We start from the raw sequence: 6,453 nt of genomic DNA on the forward strand, positions 1-6,453 counted from the left end.
CCGAATATACGCGACACTTTTGATGAAGTTTATTCTCGCCGGACGGGCATCGACATCGGAGTGTCGCACTGCCATTCTCGTTTTCCACAGACTGTGGAGGCCAAGGAGCATAAACATATCGTACGGAACTCCTCCTTCGTTATCGGTTGGCAAATATCGAATACCAAGAGGTGTAATCGGTAGTTCTTTTTTAAGTGTACGTTGTAAGACATCCCAATGAAATATTGCATCCCAGCAATCGATGAAAACGTGTTCAATGGTCTCTGGCTTTTTACAAAGTAAGCAGTTTACTGTCCATGGCACATCTATTCCTTTTTCATCTAACCATGTTTTTACGGGTAGCGTGTTTGTGTGCAGCTTAAAGAAAAACGTTTTTTGAGAGGGTCTAACTGGCATTTTTTTCACCCGTTTCAGTACATCATCTCCTTGGCCTCCCCAGTTTACAGACCTGTACAATGGTATTGGCAACATTGTATCAACTAAGTCTTTATACAGTGTTTTTCTTGTCACAGAGCACAGATATTCCATGGAAAACCGCACACGCAACATACGAAGTGACTCAACCACTTCGCGCAGATATCCCCTAATACTTCCTCCCTTCACATCACTGGTCGTTACAACATATTGCGGCAGTGCTTTTCCCAAACGAACTTGAATTACTGTGCGTAGAAAATCATTTCTCTGATCCCGAAAAAAAAGAAAACGCGACACAATTTGTCTAATAAACAAATGCGACAGACCTAGCCCACCACTTCGAGCTGAACGAAACAGATTTGTTCTGCTTATCCTCTCCCAACTAGAAGCCCATATGAATACGGCAAAAACACGATGCATTTTTTGCACACTTGAACGACACATTGATAACACTTGCATAATATACCACACTTTCGCTACTAAAAAGAGATTGCACACAGAAGCACGTCCAAACATTGACAAATCTCGGCCAAGCCAACCCTTTGATTTTTCACTCATTCTATCAGCTTCATCGGACCAGTACTGTGCGGTATCAATGTAGTGCTCGAGTGGCACACCCAAGTACTTAGTTGGCGTTGTTGACCACCGGATGTTTGCAAAGTGAGCTGGTATAATGTCCCAATGACCGTGCCATATGCCGATGCTTTTTTGCCAATTGATTTGGGATCCAGATTGTTCACAGTACTTCTTTGCAAGACGTACAACTTCAAGTACGCTATCACGATCCTCGCAGAAGACTGCGATGTCATCAGCGTATGCCAGTACCTTGACTTCAGAAAGCTGTAGCCGAAATCCTCGGACGTTGTCATTGCGTATCACGGCTAAACAGAAAGGCTCGAGGTACAATGCAAAAAGCAATGGACTTAGTGGACACCCTTGTCTAAGGGAAGATCTGACTGACAGCTTCTCGCTGAGGGACTTATTAATTATAATCTGTGTCGTGCATTGGTCGTAGGCCATTTTGACGCCATCTAAGATTACTTTCCCTACGTTAACATATTCCAAAACAAGAAGAAGAGCATCGTGGGACACACGGTCGAAGGCTTTCGCCAGGTCGAGTTGCAACAAAGCGGCGCGTCTAGCGAAGACGTCGCAACACTCTAGAACGCTTCGCGCTACCTGGCTGTTTGTAGTAATAGTGCGGCCTTTTATGCCGCAAGTTTGATGCGGACCGACAAGATTTGTAATGACTGTTTGAAGCCTCTTTGCCAATACCTTCATGAGTATTTTATAATCGGTATTTGTAAGGCTAATTGGCCTGTATGCCCCAACCGATAAAAGCGCCTTGTGATCATCTGTTTTCGGTATTAAGACCATGTGTGCACTTCTGAAAGAAGGTGGCAATCGCTTATATTTATGTGCTTCAGAGTATACATGCTCCAACACTTGAGCAAGCCCAGGGGCAAATGCCTTATAAAAGGCGGCTCCTAAGCCATCGGGACCCGGTGATTTGCCTACAGGAAGTTCTTCGATCGCGTGTTCTATTTCTCGGACGCTTATCGGTTCCTCGAGACTGGCCTTTACGTCATCAACGCGCGGCATAAAATTCACGAAACTTGCTTCAAATTCAGCACCCACGTGGATTGGGACGCCGAACAACTTGCGGTAGTGTTCAGTAAAGGCCTGTTCAATCATATTCGAGTCGGAAGTAACCTCATCCCGATAATTAATCTGTCTTATTTCATTTTTCCTTGCGTACCTCTTTTCATCGGCAATGGCGCGTTTGTTCGGCGTCCCATCAACCCACAGTCTTTCCATCCGTGCCCGAATAACTGCTGCTCTATATTTTTCCGTGTCAATAGCTTCCATCGCGTTTTTAACTGCTCTGATTTCATCACTAAATTTTCCAGGTTCCGCACTGTCCATAAAAATCAGAAAATTTAGTTCCTTCTGGAGCTCCTTTTCTTTCATTTTTTCATTGTGTCTTCTAACAGTTCCTACTTCAATCGCGACCATTTTCACGCGAACCTTAAAGTCTTCCCATACTTCTGCCCAAGGTACACTCTCATTACTCAACATGCTTTGAATTTCGTGCTTTACATCGTTTATAAATTTGTCATCACTTAGGTGTTTTTCGTTGAATTTCCAAAGTGCCCAATCAAAACGCGGCTTTTTTGCCTTGGCACCGAGTGCAAACCACACTATACTGTGATCGTTAAACGACACCGGCTTCACGACATAGTTATCGCATAGAGGCACACGATCTAACGAGATGTAAGCTCTGTCAAGTCGTGCTTGGCTATCTCGTTGATAGTGTGTAAATTGCGGCTGCAAAGTACTGGCCAAAAGGCGACCAACGTCTTCTAGGTTGTAGTCATTTACTAAGGTGTTCAATATCACTGCACTCTTGTCCTGCGGGTATTTACGTTTAGCACGATCTTCTGCATGACACACACAATTAAAGTCACCAAGCAAGATGATGTACTTGTCACAACGAAGGTACTCTTCTAGATTCGAGAAAAAACGACATCTTTCATTGATATCATTTGGCGCATACACACATATAATCCTCCATTGTGATCCATTAAAAGAAAAATCAAGAACAATAAAACGCCCACTTTCGCTCACAGTAACTATATCTTCATTTATACCAATACCCCTTCGAACCAAGACAGCGCATCCACCAGACGTGCCGATAGCGTGACATGTGCATATGTTATAATATGTTCTGAAAGGTGTTACCATTTTGTTGGTTTGCTCCTCGCTTTCAACTTTCGTCTCTTGTACAGCTATAATATCGAGTTCATTTTCAACGCATAGTCGGCTGACCTGGTACTGCCTCCGTCTTGAAGCGAGGCCGCGTACATTAATAGTAGCAACTCGTATTCCCCTCTTCAAATCCATTGTTAATAAGCGGAAAAGGTACGCATAAAAGAAAACCGTATATAATCACACGTAGCACTTCCAGGTATACTTAAGTTACATCTACAAGTGCTGACGGACAGAGCAGCTGTTTCGCGACACATTAAAGTGCAGTCCACAAAATACCTTGCTTGAGCAGCGGCTGACCTCCCCGACCCTTCGGTAGCGTTGGGCTCTTGCAAGCTCGCGTCTGAGTGCCTTTGCAGACACAAGTCCCGACGGCTACTTTGGCGTCGGCGCCGCCGGTCTTTTGTCCGGCGGGATATTCGGCGTCGGCCGTAATGACGCCCGGCGCGTTACCACCGACTTTGGCGGCGGTTCCTCGCTGTTCGGTTTTCCAGTTTGCCCGCCGTCGCTTGTTGATTCTTCGTGTGTTCGCTTCCCGACCGCCACAACAGCATTGGTAACGTCCATCGCTTCGTTGTCAGATGGTGCCATAGTCGAGACGGCAGGCATTCCTTTGGCCGCGATGTCTTGCTTATGAACGTCGACGGCCGAGACCTTGCTCACAGGCCGCGTAGGCGTTTCTGGCACACCTACCGCTCCGGCAGTCGTTTGCCCCTGCGGTTTCGGTGGTTGTGTCGCTGTGACCTTCACCTCGTTGGCGCTCCCGGCAGAGGCTTCCTCGGCATCCGCTTCGTCCATAAGAAGTTCAGCGCTTTCATCTGCAGCCGCCGGCCCCGTCACGTTTGCGTATGTCCTCACGCACTGCGACTCGTCATGGCCGTGACGACGACAACGGGCACAGCGCGGTACGTGACAGTCGCGCCGGATGTGTCCTGTGTTGCGGCAACGAAGGCAGAGCGGTGCTCTTCCAGGAATCACCACGAGAGCTTCCTCACCGGCTATCCGTAACAGATGAGGCACGTCGTCCGCCCCCAAGCCCTGCCTCGGCATCAGGGTGACCAGGCGCGTTGAAGAACCTTTATCCTGGAGGCCATGCACCCGCCACCGCTCTCTTGCCACATCCGTGACTCGTCCGTAAGGCGCCAGGGCTTCACGAATGTCCTCGTCCGGCACGTTGTGTAACATCCAGTGTAGCTTGAGGTGCATTGCTTGATTTCCAGGGTCGACGACGATGCATGGTCTATCCTTCACCTTCAAGTCCTTTGCCCGCAGCAGTTCTTTCACTCCGTCACTACTTTTGAAAGTCACGGCCCACACATGACTCATTCGATACGCCCCTAGGGCGACAACGTCAGACAGCAAATCCATGCTCGACAGCATGTCACGGAAGTTTTCCGCCCGGTATGGCCTTGCACGCATATCAGCATGCAAAAATAAAGTATTCGTAACAAGTCGCCCTGTTGGCAGTTGAGGCAGTAGCACCTGATAATCAGGATCATCGTTGACAAAAAACCTAGAACCGCGGCCCTGCTGGGCCGCTGATGCCGCTGCGACGGAGCTCATGACAGCCACGTCCGTACACTACAGTGGCCGGAAGTCGACTCCCTGAGCCACGAGTACGATGCTTCAAAGCGGTACAAAAGCGCCTCTAGTGAATGCGGTGTTGCCTTAGAAACGAGCTGTTTCTAAGGCTCAGGCGTGCGTCGCTTGCTCAGGCGCACATTTCGTTGCCGCGCCGAACGCTGCGTTGCTCGACGCTCACCGCGTCCAATGCGGGGCGCGTAGTCGCTGCGCCGTAGCCCATTGTCTGACACCCCTTGGCGGGTCGACGTGAACGCTGTCGCGTTCCACTCTTGAAGGCGAAGCAGAGTAACGCATGAGTTGTTTCTTCGTCTAGCCGAACCAAATATAGCCAAGCAACAGCAGTTCACCAGGCTATACAGTGGTTCAACAACTAAAATAAAGGCTAGTATGCTTCGCATCCTGGGCTTAACCTTAGCTAAGCCACAGCCATTTTTTTTTGTTTTTGCTTGAATGCTTTTCTTTTTTGTTTTGTGCACCACTGTGGCCGCTGGCTTGCGTATGCGTGGGTGTTCTGGTTCATGGGTTCCGTATATGGAACCGGCGTGATATAAGAGCAAGCTTTAGCTCAGGCCTGCACTCTTGAAAAAGTTTGCACCTTTTGGGGGTTATGTTGTTCCACACAGTAATCGTTATCTATCGTGGCGGCATTTCCTTTTTTTTTTAACACGAGCCCGACACTTATGTTTCCCTCGAAAATTCCGTTGAAGGAGGGGAGCAAGGGCAATTTGACGCGAAGTATTTTGATAGGAGACACCTATATTTAAGGTGCTTCTATTCTTTTCCGCCAACCATATCCGCGAGTTCGAACCTGAGAAGTTTGCACCCCTGCCTAAAATTATTTTCCATGACCATTCTCTCTTTTGGGCCCTCTGCGGTGCCAGAATAAGGTGCAATCTCTGTGTGAGAGGTTTGTCTTCATCCGCTGTCCGATTACTTCCTTGTTGTTTTCTTTTATTGGACATATACCAACTAGCAGAATAACAAACTCTCTTAACATAACAAATTGCTCTTAGTTCACTATCGTGGGTGGTGAACAATTTCAGAATTAAGTTTGAATGGTTCAGGCGACGGGCGCTACTCCTAGGTGCCAATTATTCAACGAGATAAGCTTTTGGCACTCGCAGTATCTATCTGTACTCAGGTTGACACGACAGCAGTGTCGGGGCTGACGCCGCATCGGGGAGGTGCGTATCGAACGCTCGCTACAAGGCATGCACTTACTCCGGTGTAAAAATGGCCGGAACGAACACTGAGAGCGTCCTTCGCTGGTAAGAGCCTATTTTGTTGTTATACGATGTTGCTCGGATTTCTATTAAATCTTACTCGGAACGCTATCGTGAGCCTATGCCATTCCTTAGCCGTTCCTATGCCGTTCCTGCAACAAATCGAGGTGTCTCTCCCCAGAGAGAGTATCAGGTGGGTGCCCTAGAAGGAATCGACGCTGCTGACCATATGTCGACGTCGCTCTACACACCGGACTGAGTTACCGAGGACTTCAGCGTGCTGGTCAAACTGAGCCCGACGTCGTACCCGCCGGGAGACTGGTAAGGCTCTGCCACGCACACAGACTCTAGCACCAAGGCATTAACGCTTTGTGGTAGAGCGCAGGTCTCAAATTAACATGACTCGACCGATAAACGTAGGAGCGCCAGGTTTGCATAATTTGTGCAGCTAAACCGCTTGCAG

The sequence above is a fragment of the Dermacentor albipictus genome, chromosome 3, assembly GCF_038994185.2.
Source record: "Dermacentor albipictus isolate Rhodes 1998 colony chromosome 3, USDA_Dalb.pri_finalv2, whole genome shotgun sequence".
Classification (NCBI taxonomy): Eukaryota; Metazoa; Arthropoda; class Arachnida; order Ixodida; family Ixodidae; genus Dermacentor; species Dermacentor albipictus.